The sequence below is a fragment of the Erythrolamprus reginae genome, chromosome 7, assembly GCF_031021105.1.
Source record: "Erythrolamprus reginae isolate rEryReg1 chromosome 7, rEryReg1.hap1, whole genome shotgun sequence".
Classification (NCBI taxonomy): Eukaryota; Metazoa; Chordata; class Lepidosauria; order Squamata; family Dipsadidae; genus Erythrolamprus; species Erythrolamprus reginae.
In genome coordinates, this window is record NC_091956.1 from 53,626,881 (window position 1) to 53,646,073 (window position 19,193).

The 19,193-nt window shown below is 41.5% G+C and overlaps 2 long non-coding RNA genes across 2 annotated transcripts in view; both read left to right on the top strand.

Moving 5' to 3' along the window:
- The first annotated feature begins 3,307 nt into the window (after positions 1-3,307).
- On the top strand, positions 3,308-5,754 carry LOC139169936 (uncharacterized). Its single transcript, XR_011559553.1, has 2 exons — positions 3,308-3,385; positions 5,000-5,754. It is a non-coding gene; the product is annotated as an uncharacterized lncRNA (long non-coding RNA).
- A 2,557-nt stretch (positions 5,755-8,311) lies between these two features.
- LOC139169937 (uncharacterized) overlaps positions 8,312-19,193 on the top strand; it is a 17,791-nt gene continuing 6,909 nt past the window's right edge. The window contains exon 1 of the long non-coding RNA XR_011559554.1: positions 8,312-8,378. This is a non-coding gene — a long non-coding RNA (uncharacterized lncRNA). The remainder of the gene's footprint in view (positions 8,379-19,193) is intronic.

Consider the following 19,193-nt stretch of genomic DNA (forward strand, 5'->3'; position numbering starts at 1 on the left):
TGGCTGTGGGTTCTGCCTCCCAAGGACAATCCCATCTGTCCATCCATCACCCTGGGGGGGGAATTATTGACCCCCTCAGAGAGGGTCCGCAACTTGGGCGTCCTCCTCGATCCACAGCTCACATTAGAACAACATCTTTCAGCTGTGGCGAGGGGGGCGTTTGCCCAGGTTCGCCTGGTGCACCAGTTGCGGCCCTATCTGGACCGGGACTCATTGCTCACAGTCACTCATGCCCTCATCATCTCGAGGTTCGACTACTGTAATGCTCTCTACATGGGGCTACCTTTGAAAAGTGTTCGGAAACTTCAGATCGTGCAAAATGCAGCTGCGAGAGCAGTCATGGGCCTACCTAGGTATGCCCATGTTTCACCATCACTCCGCAGTCTGCATTGGTTGCCGATCAATTTCCGGTCACAATTCAAAGTGTTGGTTATGACCTTTAAAGCCCTTCATGGCATCGGACCAGAATATCTCCGAGACCGCCTCCTGCCGCACGAATCCCAGCGACCGATTAGGTCCCACAGAGTGGGCCTTCTCCGGGTCCCGTCAACTAAACAATGTCGGTTGGCGGGCCCCAGGGGAAGAGCCTTCTCTGTGGCGGCCCCGGCCCTCTGGAACCAACTCCCCCCAGAGATTAGAACTGCCCCTACTCTTCCTGCCTTCCGTAAACTCCTTAAAACCCACCTTTGCCGTCAGGCATGGGGGAACTGAAACATCTCCCCCTGGGCACGTTTAATTTATGCATGGTATGTCTGTGTGTGTGACTGTTAGCATATGGGGTTTTTTAAATATTAAATATTTTAAATTTGTCTGATTGCTTATGATTTGTTTTTACATGTTGTGAGCCGCCCCGAGTCTTCGGAGAGGGGCGGCATACAAATCTAAGTAATAAATAAGTAATAAATAAAGTACCCATTGAGTTTTTAAGGCTCTGTATTGCATAAGGCAAGCAAGCAATCTAATGATTGTGACTAAGAAGAATGTCCTGAAATAGACCTGTATCGTTTTCAGACTGACCTTTTCATACTACAGTGAAGAGTTCTCTTACTATACCACCTCTGATCAAATCACACTTGGCAACCATTTTATTGCCATAATCTTTCAATGGTAGTACATACATAACCATTAAAAAGGTGGAAGAATGGGGTACCTCATGATTAGATCTTGTATGGCTGTTCAGAATTCTAGTTATAACAGAAGCTTCACAGGCACAATGATGAAGCCTATTTCTTGATCATCGTTGCTGCTGTAGATGTTTGTTCAGCTCAAATTACTATAAACCCAAATCTTTATGCATCCAATTCTAAATGTGTTAGCATGTATGCAAGCTAGGATCCTGTGAATACTATACATGAAAGATAGCTGAGAGATATCAGGTGAGGATAGATGTAGATATCAGATGAGGCTTAGTCTTCGCTTGGCAAACTCTTCCAATTTTATAAAGTTTCAATGGGCTGATAGTTTCAGATTTATTAGAAATTTAGTACTCCAGGGTCGTTGGTAAGAATTATTCATCATTTCCACATAAGTTGACTTATTTAATTATTTGTACATCTTTGAACTGTTTTTTAAGCTCAAGATGGCATTCCCATTCTTGTCCCTTCTTTGTTTCCTTCAACAAACCTGTAGGGTAATTTGGGTTCTACAAATATAGTATCATTGTAGATCCTATCATTAGATAGGGAGGCTTATGTGTCAACACCCAAATGTCATTTTAACATCTGGTGATGCTTGTGTTGTATTGTGCTGTGCTGTGCTATACTATGAACTAGACTATTGCTTATTCATCTGGCTTTCATGTGCCATAATGGTTATTTTTGGGGGAAATCTAGATTAAAGTATCAAGAGTGTCTATGGAGATTCTCAATCATCCAGGTCATGGTTCTCGCAAAGGTGCTTTTTGAAAGACAGCTGGACTTTCCTGGTTTTCTTTTTTGAAAACATTTTGTTTCGCATCCAGGAAATTTCTTCAGTTCTTACTGAATGCTGGGGAATAAAAGGATGACCAAATGACTTCAAGAACATACAGGGTGTGTTCCAAAAGTAATGCAATTTTTTTAAAAAAGTAATTTATTGAACAGATTTGCACAAACACTTAAAATTCTTCAAAGTGCTATCCTTGGGCCTCTACGCAATTTTTCCAGCAACTCTGCCATGACCAGTACACACCCTGGAAGGTGTCTTCAGGGACCTCTCACAAGGTCTTTGTCACGGCTGATCGGATTTCTTCTATGGACAAAAAACGTACCTTGCCACAATGCGCTTATGAGTCTGTGAGTTCCTGGCCAAACACCAGGTACCAACGCTGCCCTGCCCCCGTATAGTTGTGATGTCGCACAGCAGACTTCTTTTTGTTCCCAGTCCTGAAAGGAACCTGTTTTTCGTCCATAGAAGATATCCAATCAGCTGTGATGAAGACCTTGTGAAAGGTCCCCGAAGAGGCCTTCCAAGGCGCGTACCAGTCATGGCAGAGTCTCTGGAAAAAATGTGTAGAGGCCCAACGACAGTACTTTGAAGAATTTTAAGTGTTTGTGCAAATATGTTCAATAAATTACTTTTTTAAAAAAATAATTGCATTACTTTTGGAACGCACCCTGTAATTTTTTCTATTCCCCACCATTCAGTCAGAACTAAAGAAGCTTCTTGGATGAGAAGCAAAATGTTTTCAAGGAAAAACCCCCCAAGAAAGTACAGTTGTCTTTGGAAAAACACCTTTGGGAGCAGTAGTTGGCAAGGCAGTCAACCCTGTTAACATATTCCAGCAAACATCATATATGCAAAAGCATTGTAATGCTCACCTGATATACACAGCCATTGCCATTGTAATTGTAGTGAGCAGACAGCAAACACAATGGGACTATTTTCTTTTTTAGAAGACAGATGTCAGATGCAACAATGAGTGAAGAATAGGAAAAACAGTGTATTTTTGAACTGTGTATAAAATATAGCTGGCTCTACACAAATTAAGCTGTCTGGGCATTGAACAGACGGTCATCTATTATTTAAATTAAGATGAAATCCTATCCAGTTGGCTTCTGTATATGAAATGAGATGGCACCAGAGGTGGGTTCTTCCCAGTTCAGACAGGTTTTCCCGAACCAGTAACAACTCATTGATGGCATCACAATGATATCACCGAATCGGGTCAAACAGTGCCAGTCTGTGGGTGCCACCATCTTTTTTAAAAAAAAAAAGTCTGAATTTTTAAATACATTTTTTCTTTTGCACATGTACAGAAGCCAAGTTTCCATGACTGTACATGCACCACCATTTTGTTTTCAGCATTTTAATTTTTTTGTTTTTTCAGGGGGGTTTTGCAGTGTGCATGCACATGCACCCACAAAGCACAGCCACGTGGCATGGGAGGAAGCAAACCAGTAGCAAGGTAACTTGGAACCCCCGTCCCACATGGTATCACTTAGCCCTTTGTCACAACCACCAAAAAGTCTGAAGTCACATTGCATAGTTTTAAAATAACAAATTGACATAGAGCAATGATGGCGTACCTTTTTTGGTTCAGGTGTCAAAAGGGTGTATGTGGGTGTGCTAGCATGTGTACCTGTGCCCACACCCTTCCCTCCCCTGCACGCATGTGCACCCTCCGCGCTGCCCCCTGCGCATGTGCACAGGCCTTACTGAAGCCTGGTACATGAAAAAAATGCTCAAATGGGCAAACTGGAAGTCTGGAAAAATGCACTTCTGGTTTGCTGTTGTGCTGTTTTTTGCACTCTAGAGGGTTAAGAGAAGCTTCCTGAAGCTCCAGAGTTCAAAAAACAACACAACGGGCAAACCAATAATTTGGAAAACACATGTTTGGTTTGTCCATTGTGCTCTTTTTTGCACTCCGCGGCTCCAGGAAGCTTTTCTGAACCCTCCGGAGTGCAAAAAATAGCACGACGGCAAACTGGCAGTGAGTTTTCCTGTACTTCCGGTTTATCTGTTGGGCAATTTTTTTGCCTCCAGGGCTTCAGGGAAGCTTTCCTGAAGCATCCGGAGGGCGAAATGGCCTTTCCCAATGCTGAAAATCAGCTGGCCAGCACATGCATGTGCACTGGAGCTGACACAGGGCAAAGTCTTGCATGCCCTCCGATATGGCTCTGCGTGTCACCTGTGGCATGCATGCCAAAGGTTCACCATGTTTCTTTGCATATACTTTGCATGGCCAAGAACTGTTTCTCCATAACTTCTAAATATATATCTAAAACTGTCTTCATGGGAATCATTATAAATGGACAACTTTTTGATATTACACAGCTTTTCATACATCAAAAATGTACTCTGCTCCATGTGAGATTGCTGGAACATTTGAAGGATGCTCATGTTACTATGTGTTACATTACAGTGTGCACTTCAGATATTGAGTTCCAATTTAGATTAGTCCAGCTTGTATATTAGTCAGTCAATGGTCTGAAGATTAATGATAACAAAGGACAAAGGGTATCTAGACCAATGGCATAATATTTTGTATATCTTATAGAAAATAATCAATTTTTTCCATGATAGCTTTCACTATCTCACAAGGATATGAAAATAATTTCCATACATTGTGTGTTTTCAGAAAGTAACATTTAGTTACTTCACCACATAAATTTCCATATAGCTATCCTGAACAACTCTTTAGCTCTATCGGGTCCAGCCCCATGTGGTAGCAATGAATTCCATACATTTCTTGACATGAGGTGTGAAAATAACATTTTGTAGATCACTAATCTACAGGACTTTTATGGCTTAGTGCCCACTGTTGTGAAAACATTTTTACATATCATGTGACAAATAGAATGATAAGAACAGGCATATAACAATTATGTGAATCAAAGGAATTTCTTCAATATATGTGACATCTATTAATATTATCATTTGATGATAAGAGTTAAAAGGTTGCTGACTGGTAGATTGTTAAAATTCAGCAAAATGATTGTGAACGATAATAAAATATCTATCTATTCATTCATTGACCTATTGGCCCTCATCTTCACCCAAATCTTCAACAAATCACCAGAGCTATGGTACGTTCCTTCCTGCTTCAAACGCTCTACTATCATCCCAGTGCCGAAGAACCCCTCCATCAAGGAACTGAATGACTACAGACCAGTTGCTCTAACATCTATAGTTATGAAAACCTTTGAAAGGCTAGTGATGTTCCACTTGAAAACCATCATGGATCCACTGTTAGACCCCCTGCAATTTGCATACCAAGCAAATATATCGACAGATGATGCTGTTAATATGGCTCTACACTACATCCTACAACATCTTGAATCTCCAATGACCTATGCTAGGGTCCTCTTTGTAGACTTCAGTTCAGCATTCAACACCATCATACCGGACATTCTCTTAACCAAACTAAATCAGATAGCTGTGCCTGAACACACTTGTAAATGGATCACAAGCTTTCTAACAGATAGGAAGCAGCAGGTGAAGCTAGGAAAAATCACATCAGATACATGTACAATTAGCACAGCCCCCCCCCCCCAGGCTGTGTACTCTCACCCCTTCTCTTCTCTCTATGCACCAATGACTGCATCTCAAACGATCCACTACTGAAACTACTGTTAAACTACTGAAGTTTGCAGACGATGCAACAGTGATCAGACTCATTCGAGACAATGATGAATCTGCATATAGACAGGAGGTTGAACAACTAACCTTGTGGTGTGACCGTATCTTTTTCTTTTATGTACACTGAGAGCATATGCACCATGACAAATTCCTTGTGTGTCCAATCACACTCGGCCAATAAAGAATTCTATTCTATTCTATTCTGTTATTAGCTTTTTGATCCATTAATGTTTTTATCTCCATGGAACTGGCATAAGAACATAAGAACACCTTGTCTTTTTTCTATCAGTTATGTTTGTGGGATTAATTCAGGGGTGAAATCCAGCAGGTTCCGACAGGTTCTGGAGAACCAGTAGTGGAAACTTTGATTAGTTTGGTGAACTGACAAATATCATCTCTGGCTGGCCCCAGGAGTGGGGTGGGAATGGGGATTTTGCAATATTGCTTCCCTGGAATGGGGTGGGAATGGAGATTTTGCAGTATCTTTCCTCTACCACACCCACCAAGCCACTCCCACCAAGCGACACCAAAGCCACACCCACAGAAGCGGTGGTAAAAAGAAAAAAGATTTCGCACTGGATTAATTTTCAATTTCATCTACATGCCAGACTTACAGACTTCTATTTACCAGTATATATTCTGACAATAAAAACAGGGCATGATTTCCAAGTAGCATTACATTAATTGGAAATTACTTCAGATACAAATATTCTCTCCAGTTATAGTATTTATTTTTCCTTTGTGTTTTATGCATTTATGTCAAAGCATAAATCATGATGCTGAACAAGATTACTGTTCCAAAATTAATTTCTTCTAGTTTGGGAACTCTCTCAAACTCTCTCACTATTTTCTCTTTATTAGAACTATTAGAATGTTAATGCATATTTTCCTTTCCACTCTTGAAATTATTTCTTTATACAGTACATCTTTCTTCTTCTTCTCAGAGCTTATTTGTGTAGTCTAATGTATCTTTTTAATACTTTTAATAATTTTGTTGAAATGATCTATGACCTATAGCAGAGCATAAAATGGTTTTGGCAATACAGTGATACCTCGTCTTACAAACCCCTCATCATACAAACTTTTTGAGATACAAACCCGAGGTTTAAGATTTTTTTTTGCCTCTTCTTCCAAACTATTTTCACCTTACAAACTGAAGTTGCTGCCACTGGGATGCCCCCCTCCGGACTTCTGTTGCCAGCGAAGCGCCCGTTTTTGCGCTGCTGGGATTGCCCTGAGGCTCCCCTCCATGGGAAACACCACCTCCGGACTTCCCGTGGTTTTGCGATGCTGCAGGGGAATCCCAGCAGCGCAAAAACGGGCGCTTCGCTGGCAATGGAAGTCCGTAGGTAGGGTTTCGAGGACTTCCATGTTTTTGCAATGCTGCAATTTCGCTGAGGCTCCCCTTGCTGGGAAACCCCACCTCCGGACTTCCATTGCCAGCGAAGCACCTGTTTTTGCCCTGCTGGGATTCTCCTGCAGCATCACAAAAACATGGAAGTCCGGAGGTGGGGTTTCCCATGGAGAGGAGCCTCAGGGGAATCCCAGCAGCACAAAAATGGGCGCTTTAGCTGGCAAAAGGGGTGAGTTGGGCTTGCACGCATTAATCGCTTTTCCATTGATTCCTATGGGAAACATTGTTTCATCTAACAAACTTTCCACCTTACAAACCTCGTCCCGGAACCAATTAACTTCGTAAAACTAGGTATCACTTTATTTATTCTGGGATTTTTGAGGACCAAGTAGATTAATAGGTATCTTTGACATGCCAGGAGCTATAATAAATAATTTTTGCTGTCTAATCTTCAAGAACAGTGTTTCCAAATCTCAATAACTTTAACATGTGTGGAGCAATTCTTAGAATCCCCAAATCAGCTGGCAAATTCTGGAAGTTGAAGTCCACACCTTTTAAATGTGCTGATGTTATGAAACACTGATCTAGAATATCAATTATCTGCATTAGCAAGTAATTCACTGAAGGCATACAGGAAAGGCAGAATTGATACAATACATGATAACAACCTTCTTCATTTGATTGACTTATTTTTCAAAATTCACCATAATTCATAGTTGAAAAAATGAGGGTGTTCAATGACATCTCTCCCTTTTACAATTTGGCTTAGAATCTGAGTAATGTTTAAGATATTACTTGTCCATCTTGACTGGCCAAAGTTTAAGATTTTGGGAGCTTAAATCCACTCACCTTAAAGTTGCTAAGGTTGAGAAATGCTTTTTAAAATCATTTCTTACATTCTTTCTCTCTCCCACCCACCTCTCAGTGGTATAATTTAACTATGGATTCTCACTTTTCTATCCCAATACTAACCCTTTACCCATGCCCACACTCCCAATTCCTATACATATATAGTATGGCCTATTTTAGTATTTCCATGTTGACTGTAAATTAAGTCCATATAAGTAACATTATATTATATATAATATAATTATACATAATACGTGCAATATATTTAAGTACTGGTTTGAAAATAAAAAAGATGCTTTTTCAAAAGGAAGCTGGCCTTTCTTATTTTGTTTTTTGAAGAAGTTTTTCTTCTCATCCAAGAAGAGTTGAAGAAGCTTGTTTGATGAGAAATGAAACATCTTCAAAGAAAAAACAAGAAATTCCTGAACGAGTTGCCTCTTGGAACAGCATTTTTGGGACAATCATGACCTGAATGACTGAGAATCTTCATATACCTGTTTGAATGTTCTTCACAGCAAAAAGTTCTGCAATGGTTAAAGAAAATGAAAAAAGAACAGTTGCTTTACATACAAGTCCAATTCAATACATGTCCAGGGTATCACATCAAAAAATTGAGGTGAGTCCCCTTTTAATCTTCTACCCATTAATGGGTAATATTTAAAATACATTCTTAAAGATACATCTCAATAACCCTTTGTTTACTAGATTTTATTAGAAAATCTAATAAAATTTGATTAATGTAGCTGTTTCTATAGTTCAGTATAAAGGTAAAGGTTTCCCTTGGTCAATTGTGTCCAAATGAGTGGTGCTCATTTCTATCTTTTTAGCAAAGGGAGCCAGCATTGTCCAAAGATACTTCCATGATAATTTCAGTACAGTGATCCCTCGAGTTTCGCGATCTCGATCTTCGCGAAACGCTATATCGTGATTTTTCCACCCGATGACGTCATACGTCATCACCAAGAGTCACTTCTCTGTCTCTTTCTCTTTCTTTCCTGTCATTCTCTGCTTCAATCATTTTCTCATTTCTCTTCCTTCCTTTCTCATCTTTCTTTCTCTCTCTCTTTCTCTATCTTGCTTCTTCCTCTCTCACACTCTCTTCCTCCCTCTCTCATCTCTTTCTTTCCTTCTCTCTCTTTCTCTATCTCTCCCCCTCTTGCTCTCGAGTGGCCGCCTAGCAGCTGATCTGCTCGGCAGCGCAGCACCAGCGAGGAGCCGAAGATCCGGGTTTCCCCACCCGGATCTTCGGCTCCTCGCTGGTCCCCAATTCCGCCAACATCAGGCTCTCCACACGCCCTTTCGCCGTAACACGAGAGCCTTCCGAAAACTCTTTCCGAGCGCCTCAGAGCAGCACCCCCACCCCTCAACCCGCCCGGCCCCTCACTCCCCTTTTCCACACGCGCCACCCAAGAAACGGTTCATCCCGTCTAGGCTTCCCCCCTCCTCTCGCTCGCTCGTGCTCTCCCCCCATCCGCGTGTGTATGTGCGCGCGCGTGCACCCAGGCGCCTCCATCCCGGCGGGGACCGCAGCTGCGGGGCTACCCGTCGTCGACCCTCCTCCGGCAGCTTCCTCCCGAGCCCCCACACACATACGACTGAGAAAGCGGCCACTTCAGTCTTTTTCCCGGGGGGTCGTCGTGAAGCTCACCTTGGGGAAAAGGTGACGACCTGGCGGAGAAAGAAACGGGGAGCGGCGGCAGCTGCAGAAATTTTGGGCGTAACCACTGGAACCTCCTGGACGGATTTGGGTTGTTCGGTGTGGAAGGATTGGATTTAACGTGGTGTGCTGATTGGAGGCGGCGTTGTCGGCAGCGGCGTGTTGTGCGGGGAGCACGAAGGGGATCCTGCCCGTGCCCGCTCCCGCCTCGGCCGCCTGCAAGGATAATTCTGCCCTATCTGGACCATGGGGAGTGGGGAGGAAGGAGGCAAATGGGCCAGGAGCGGGGAGAGACCAAAGCAGTGAGGAGCCGAAGATCCGGGTTTCCCCGCTGCACACCAAAAATTTCTGCAGCTGCCGCCGCTCCCCGTTTCTTTCTCCTCTGGGCCTCAGCCACTCGCCCGCCTCTCGCTCCACTGCTGCCTCTCGCTACCGCCGCCATGTCATCACCTTTTCCCCACCCCCTCCATTTTCTTTCCTAGGGCCCCAGCTAAGCAGCCAAAGGCTATTCAACCAGAGGGGTGGAGCAGCAACCATGGAAGGGAGGAATACAAAAATGAACCGGCGGAGGGCAGAGACGCCTCATTCGCTCCCCTCCCCCACCGGTGCACACTCACACACGACGGGGACAGAACGAGAGCGCGCAGAAGGGAGAGGCAGACGCGGCTCTGACCACGCGACAACGACAGCGATAAGTCGTTTAAGGAAGGGCGCGCACCGCTCCTTTCCCAGTCGCCACCTTTTTAATCAGTCACGCAACCGCCCAGAGCAAGCACGCGCACCCTTCGCTACAGAGGGAGAGGGGGGTCCCTCAGCCATTCTCCCTCCTCCCTCTTTTCCTTCTGCACAAAGCCACTCCCATAAGCAGCTCAAAAAATACGCGTTTGGCGTAAGGAAGTGAGGAGCCGAAGATCCGGGTTTCCCCTTTCCGTGGGCGGCGGGGGAAGACCCAGGGAAATGCCGAGCAGATCAGCTGCTAGGCGGACGAAGGAACCTTCCCTGGGTCTTCCCCGCTGCCCACGCAAACTCCACCATCTACGCATGCGCGGCCATAGAAAAAAGGGCGCGCATGCGCAGATGGTGTTTTTACTTCCGCAACCCTACATCCCGAAAAATCGATTATCGCGAGGGGTCTTGGAACGGAACCCTCGCGATAATAGAGGGATTACTGTATAATGGACTCAACAATGAAGCAGTATACCCTATACAGAATTTTACTTAATTATAAAGTAGAGTTAAAAGGCTGTGACAGTATTGCATTACCGTATTTTCTGAACCACCGAGACTACTTGACATTTTACAAGCCATTCATGGAGGCATGCCCAAAACATTACAAAACAGCTACAGTAAGTGAGGCCAGCTAAAAGATTGGTTATAATAAAGCATACTGGTGGGGTTACTCCTAGTGACATTTTCTAATTACTGTATTCAGAATAATTCCCATCAACTCATCCGCTGACCTTTGTAATTTTTTTTTCTGAGCAAAGAGGCACATTTACAAGCTAGTCATATTTCTAAGAATGTGCATGTGTGTATTCTGGAAAATAAGCATGATGCTGGAGTCATATATTTATTTATTTATTTTTATTTATTAATTAGATTTGTATGCCGCCCCTCTCCGTGGACTCGGGGCGGCTAACAACAGTAAAAAACAATATAAACAAATCTAATATTAAAAGTAGTTTAAAAACCCCAATTTAAGAAACCAATCATACATACAAACATACCATGCATAAATTTTGTAAGCCTAAATGGAAGGGAATATCTCAATTCCCCCATGCCTGATGACAGAGGTGGGTTTTAAGGCAAGGAGGGTGGGGGCAACTCTAATATCTGGGGGGAGAAGGCTCTTCCCCTGGGTCCCGCCAGACGACGTTGTTTAGTCGACGGGACCCGGAGAAGGCCAACTCTGTGGGACCTAACCGGTCGCTGGGATTCGTGCGGCAGAAGACAGTCCCGGAGATATTCTGGCCTGATGCCATGAAGGGCTTTATAGGTCATAACCAACACTTTGAATTGTGACTGGAAACTGATCGGCAACCAATGCAGACTACGGAGTGTTGGTGTAACATGGGCATATTTAGGGAAGCCCGTGATAGCTCTCGCAGCTGCATTTTGCACGATCTGAAGTTTCCGAACACTTTTCAAAGGTAGCCCATGTAGAGAGCGTTACAGTAGTCGAGCCTCGAGGTGATGAGGGCATGAGTGACTGTGAGCATTGAGTCCCAGTCCAAATAGGGCCGTAACTGGTGCACCAGGCGAACCTGGGCAAACGCCCCCCTCGCCACAGCTGAAAGATGTTTCTCTAATGTGAGCTGTGGATAGAGGAGGACGCCCAAGTTGCGGACCCTCTCTGAGGGAGTTAATGATTTCCCCCCCCAGGATAATGGACGGGCAGATGGAATTGTCCTTGGGAGGCAAAACCCACGTATATTGCATATGACTGCTTAAAAAAAACTGCACGTATTGACAATAATCTGTTAAATGTGTACAAAATGGAGTGATCAGAAATCCATGGGCTGATTGAAGCCTGCAGGAACGATGCTGGGAATTACAGATCTCTAAAAAAAGTTGAATTTTGAGAAGTATGGTAAAGCCCAAGCAGTTAATGTAATAAAATAACAGAGGTTGATGGAAAATAAAATTGGGGAAAATATCACGGTGGAAGGGGTGTGGCAAGATCCATATTGCAATGCTTCTCCTGAAAGTATAGCTATGAAAATGAGCCCTGGGAAACTTTTTCTGGGAATTATTTACATGGTTACCATGCCAGAGAAGAGGCTATGCAAATCCCCTCAAAGCCAGACGTTATGGGCACAGTGTCCAAATTCCTTTCTTTTTGCATGAATCTTAGTTCAATGGCTTAATTATGCAACTGCAGTTGTGTTCCATGCTGGAACAAAAGGAAGGAATTTTGATTGCGTCGCTGAAGAGCAGCTTACAAGCCTTCGGTTTCTACAAAACAAGGATGGGAGGTCATACCATGCAGATTCAATTCAGAATCACCAAGGAATAAAGATGATCGTGCCCTGTAACTTAACATTATTTATAAACCCGGGCAAAGGAATATTTTTTTCTCTTTTAGATATTCTATTTTTACAAGGGCTGTGTTAGGAGCCCTTATAAAAATAGAATATCTAAAAGAGGAGATATATATGATATATCTCATCTCCCAGATTAATGTGGGGTTAGATTTTTTTTTTAAATGATTTTTTCTAGAAAATCTGAAGATTGCTTTTTTTCCTGTGGGTCAAAAATAGCTCTATCCCATCTAGATCAGAGTATAGTTTCTTCATCCTTGTCACTGATACCTGGTTTTGTGTTGGTTTTAGAGAAAATGCTCATTTTCCCCCCAGCCAGCATATTATATGGCAAATTAAAGAATATGGCAAAATATGGCCGAGAAAAGTAAAATCCTACACCTAGGTAAGAGAAACCAAACTCATACATATAAACTGGGTGAAACCACACTCAATAGCAGTGACCATGAGAGGGATTGGTGGACAACCAACTAAATATGAGTCAGCAATGTGCAGCAGCAGCCAAAAAGTCCAATACAATCTTGACTTGCTTGCTTGTGGAGGTTGTGAATGCTCCAACACTTGAGACTTTCAAGGGGAGATTGGACTGCCATTTTTCCAAAATGGTATAGGGACTCCTACCTGAGCAGGAGGCTGGACAAGATGACCTACAAGGTCCCTTCCAGCTCTAATAAAATAAATAAATAAAAAATTGCAAGACTTGTAGCAACGATCTCCATCAAGTCCATCCCTTATATTGCCATCGTGAATTAGTCCCTTCTTTCTTCAATTTTGACCGTGGATGAGCAGTGTTTTCCAACCTGGGCAATTTGAAGATATCTGGACTTCAACTCCCAGAATTCCCCAGTCCAGATATCTTCAAGTTGCCTAGGTTGGGAAACACTGCTTTAGAGGAACGTTATTTGGTGTAAGGTATGTTGGTTGCAATTGTTTTTTTCTGCGTACCTCAATATCTATTGAAGTCCGTACTTGTGCTGTTTGGTTGCTGTACCAAACAAGACAGGCAGACAGATCTTCTTATACATACCTGTATTTTGTTCCACTCACTTGGCCATCTCCCTGACACTGGAGATCTGGGGGAGAAGCTGTATTTGTGGATAAGAGAAAATCATAGAAAGATTAGTGACAATATGACATAACTGAAAGAGAGAATAAAAGGGCAAGAGGGAACCCCTGTACATTTTTTATTCCAATTTTACTCACTGCTGCCATATCCCTACTCATCCCTGCTTTAAATAGGAAAGTGCTACTTGAAATGGACAGAAAGTCATGCTTCAAAAATCATATTCATCTGTTGTAAATAATGTCAATTTCTTCCCCTTACTATGAATATAATGGTATTACCTAGAAATGTAAATAAGTATTTAGGTAGTACATTTTCCTATTGCTTTACTTTTATTGTATTCCAAATACCCTAATTTCAGATCAAGTTTGGAGGCAGTTTCTTTGGCCCATAAAATGAACTTCCTTGGCATGGGAACATAACCCACCGATCAGGTGGAGCTGTATTGTTTCTCTAATCAACAGGATATATCAAAATTTCCCTTTTCCCCAACTTATTTAATTAATATTCCTTCTTACCATCCAATTTGTCACATTTAACCTATCAGCTGACAGACGAAGATTACTTAACATCACATACGATTACCCCTTTGTAAATACACCATCACCTATCACAATGTCACGCCAGCGTTTCAAGAACATCAATTATAGAGTTTGAATTAATTAAAAGTCTTGTTATTCCAAACTCCCCAGGATAGTGTTGTAATAATTTTGTAGGGTGGCTTTCCAATCTATAGACATGAAAGGACAATTTTCACAGCCCTGGGTGTTGATCTGTAGGCTGGGTCAGTTGACTTGGGATGCCAGAGATATGTTTCTGGAGGTATTCCCAAATATTCTTTTTTAAAACCTGATCTGTTGCCAGGACATGCTGTCCAGTAACTAATTGCTGGCAGCCCTCAACATTTTAGAATTTACCCGCATCCTAAAAGAAAGAAAGGACCAATTTCTGCCCAGCTACAGGATAAAATCACATGTACAATTGCAAAGGTTAAGGACATGCTCAGGGGTGGGTTCTAACTTACCTCACTGCCAGTTTGCTTCCTCCCGTATTGCATGAGTGCGCCTCATGGACGCAAATGCAAAAAATCCAAAATGTCCCCCCCAAAAAAGAAGCCCAAAACAAGATGGCGACCATACACACAGTGCTGGAAACCTGGCTTCTGAGCATGTGCAGAAGAAAAAAACTCAGAATTTTTTCCTCCCCAAAATCAAACCCCCTCCCCCCAAAAGCCAAAAACAAGATGGCGACCACATGCACACTGCTGGAAACTCAGCTCCTGCACATGTGCTGAGGGAAAAAAACTGGGGGGAAAATCTGTTAAAATCAGCCATTCTTTTTAAAGGAAATTTAATAGTTTGTAAAAAAAATCTGACTTTTGAAAACCACCCAGTTTAGTAGATATATTCATGATTGGTTGTGTAAAAATTAGCGACTATAGGTTGGTAACATCACTGCCAAAATGGAGGAGATCATCCTTGTCTTTTGACACTAGACTTGAGACATCTGCGTATCACATGATAACTATTGTATACTGACAAGATGTTTCTTCTAATTCTGTATACTGTATGTTCATGGAGCAGAAGTTTGGAAAACAGAAGTGGTAGTGCTAATTCTTTCATGATTTAAATATGGTCACAATTTTCACTGAACATGGCAGGACCTATTTATGAATATGTATGGTATGTACAGTAATAGATGATAGTATAAGACTATAACTTTAGGAGAAGGCTCACTGAGCAAAGTATAAGTGAATATAATAAAATGAATTCATTTTATCTATTAAAATAATTTATTTTTAGGGATAAAATCAAGATTATTTTTGATTTAAATGTTCCAAGTGTTGACCTTGGCTTGTTGTTGTGGAGCTCAATACTTTAGACATGGGAAAACAATATTGTTGGAACAGCTGTAGGAAAGGCTGAGACAGAATTAAGATCATAACTGTCAGCAAAAAATTGCCCTGTCAAAGGAGCTTTTTGCTAGAAGCTCTTAAACAATTTTGCTCTGACAGCTATTTTGTTTGAAAGCACATAAAAAAGACAACATTTCATTTTACAGTCTAACACATGGACAAGAATCATCTTATCCGCTGCCCCAGATTCTCTTTCTCTTGCATATATATGACTTTATTCCCTACAAATCTGTTGGAAATATTCTATAAGTTGAGGTAGAGAGTAAATATTTGTGTATTTCATGTGAAGAAATTGACGGCTTGCATACCTTTTGCTGCTACTGGAATTTTTCATATCTTCTTTGGGTCTAATTTCATTATAAGATCCATAAGACAAATTTGTGGCCAAGGTTCTCTGGACAGTCTTTTCTGATTCCTTTTAAATCAGTGGTCCATCCATTGATTTAGAACAATAGGGCTGTGGAAAACATTCAAATCAAATGCTTAAGAACATGTAGAAAAGCAAATGATGCCTTCTTCCCAATTGAACAAAGCAGCTGTTATTGGAGGAAATGATTTGAGTCCATTTCTGGACAGAAAAATCTAACCTGAGGAAAGACTGGTGAAGTAATTTCTTACAATCTTAAAAGAAAGAAGTTTTGTTACTGAAAATAGATGGGAACAAGACAAGAGAGCCAGTTTGATGTAATGGTTAAGGCACTGGCTAGAAACTAGCAGATATGAATTCTAGTCTTACTTTAGGCATAGAAAGTTGGATGATTTTGGATCAGTCTCTATCTCAGCTATAGGAAAGAAGCAATTGCAAACTGTTATGTCCTGCTTGAATAATTGAAAACCGGTCGCTGATTGGCTAAAACGCGGCAAGTCAAATAGACTTGCCGCCAAAAACAAATAGCTGTCAAATGTTTTTTCCCGCGTTAAAAAGGGTATAAATAAGCATGGCTTTTGTTGCAGAGTTAGTTGAGATTTGTTAGCAGAGCTGAACACTCATGGTTACTCCATCGAATAAAAGAGCTGTTACCAACTCGAGGACTCCAGCCTCTGATTTAACAATGGCGATGAGGGTGCTTGAACTCCGCATTTCAGATGGCCTCCTCTATGGCACAGGCACCTCCCTTCTTCAACCCTGATCAAGATACTTGGACAGCTTACATGTCCAAATTCCGAATATTCCTCCAAGCAAGCAACCTCCATGACGCATCCGACGACAGAAAGCACGCTGTTTTCCTGAACTATTGTGGACCCGCTACCTACAGTCTGTCCACCACACTAGTTGACCCTGACTCCATGGAGACCGTCACTTGGTGCACCCTCCAGGCAAAGCTGGCCACGCATTTCCAGATGACCACTCCTGCTTGCGTTAGCTGCAACCAGTTTGCCCACATGCAGCAGGCTGATGGAGAATCCATCAATGACTTTGCCACCCGACTCCGAGCCCTCCTATCCATTTGCAAAATATTGCCAGGAAAATTGAAGGGATTAGCCCAGGCATTTGCCAGGAATCAACCCTCAAAGAAGACACATGCAAACATAAAGTGATAGGCAATGCATACCTTAAAGTAGCTACATCCTAATAGGTAGAGAGTTGGAAACCAAGTATCTTGGAAGGCATCTCGAGATTAGTAATTTCACAAAGTATAGGTAGAGTGAAATAAAGATGAAATTCAGAATAAATTGCTAATTATTTATATCCTTCCATTCTTATATCCAGTATATTGCGAGGTGCTGAAGTATAAGTGCAACTAGTCACACTTCCAATGACTGTGACTACTTGCACTTATACGTTTTTCAGTCTTACACTGTTTCAAACACCACTCTCAGTTCTGTCCACCTGTATACGCGTTGATATTCGTTTTGTGTTGCTAGGAAGTACGTAAAACAGCAGAACACAGAGATAGGCATCAGGAAACAGCAAAGGCAGCCTGGAATCCATCTGCTTTAAGGATTTAGAGAGAAGTGTTTTGTTTGCTCTCCCACATGCTTTGAAGCAAGTCTTGATATCTTACATCCCTGATGTTCAATAAATGAAAGTGGCAACATTAGCTAAACCAACTAAAATAACAACAACATGTGTACATTAAAGAAAGTTTAACTGTAACTGTCAGGGTCAGCTACAGCAGTGTTTCCCAACCTTGGCGACTTGAAGATAATTGGACTTCAACTCCCAGAATTCCCCAGCCAGCATTTGCTGGCTGGGGAATTCTGGAAGTTGAAGTCCAAATATCTTCAAGTCGCCAAGGTTGGGAAACACTGAGCTATAGCTCTGCATAATATGACAATACAGTGTATATATGGGGAGGGACAGAGAGAGAGGAAAGGGGATAGGGAGAAAGAGAGGGGAGAGAGGAAGGAGGGGGAGGAATAAATGCTTTGACCATAGAGAGAGCTCGGCTACAGATTTATGTCTGCTGCACTATTTTATTTGATTTTTGGGGAAATGGCTTTTTCAAGAGAAAGAGAATCAATGCTAGAAATAAGCCAAGCTAGGAACCAAAAATAAGTTGACTAGTCAGCTTTGGATTTAATCTTAGACAGTTTCCTAATTTGAAACTTAAATCTTCCCAAATCATTGTTTATTGTTTTAGAATTTCAAAGAGGCCTAGAGGCCTCTTTCAAATTTGTGTGTGTCTCTGTGTGTGTGTGTGTGTCTCTCTCTCTCTCTGTGTGTGTAATTATTTATGGCTTATTTTTAAAATCATAGTTGATGGTTGTACCAGAATGTTCTAATCGCATTGCTTTGATCAAGGATGTTGAAAGGTAGGAGAATATTGTAGCTGCGTACATAAATTCAAATCATTCTGCTTTTGTCACTGGATGGATTACTCGTATATACAACATCCCCCTTCAAAATACTCTCTTTCTTTGTGTTTTGATGCCAATTGATGAAAGCACAATAAAACTTTACAATGTTTTTCATTCACCCTATTAATTTAGCCTTTGCTCTTCTGCTCATAAAATTGGTTATTTCCAATACATCTATAATATAGTAACATAAATTAAAAGGGAAATCAAAGACCTTCACCATGTACCAAACTACACTTTGCACAAAAATGCATTATTTGAAAATATTTCAGCCTTCTTAATCCTACAGTTCATGAATTTTTATATTGCTTTGATAAAGTGGCATGGGTGTTTTTTCTTTCTTTTTTGAAACTAGAAAAGCTACTTTTATATATCTCCCAAAACTGAACCTATATGCATGCACTGTGGGAGACTTGATAGAATAGAATAGAATAGAATTCTTTATTGGCCAAGTGTGATTGGACACACAAGGAATTTGTGATTTCATCCTTTTATACAAGTAAAATTTGCCTGAAAATTAATCCAATTCTTAGAAATAATAACATTATTGTTCTTTTAAAAATTGCAATTGGAAAAAAAAAATCCAGGCCAAAAATGTTGCCCCTATCTTTCATTTGGCAATGTTTTTTTTTCTCGTGGATTATTATTGATATTTTTGAAAATGTCAATGGGAAAGGTTACCAAGTGCTTTGTTTTTGTCACTATAAATATGTTCTGATCTTCAAACTCAAATGTGGTGCAGGTATTCAAGCTCTAGATTGGCCAGAGGCAAAATCAGACTATTATCTGAAGTGACAAAATGGACAATGTGCCTTATATACACTCTTCTATACACACTCATCAGTGTCTATTTTCAAAATGATAAGCGAATGTTTAACCTTGAAATATTTGCATCCAAAATGCAAATTGAATAATATTTAAATATACAGAATTACTGCTACATGGCACACCAT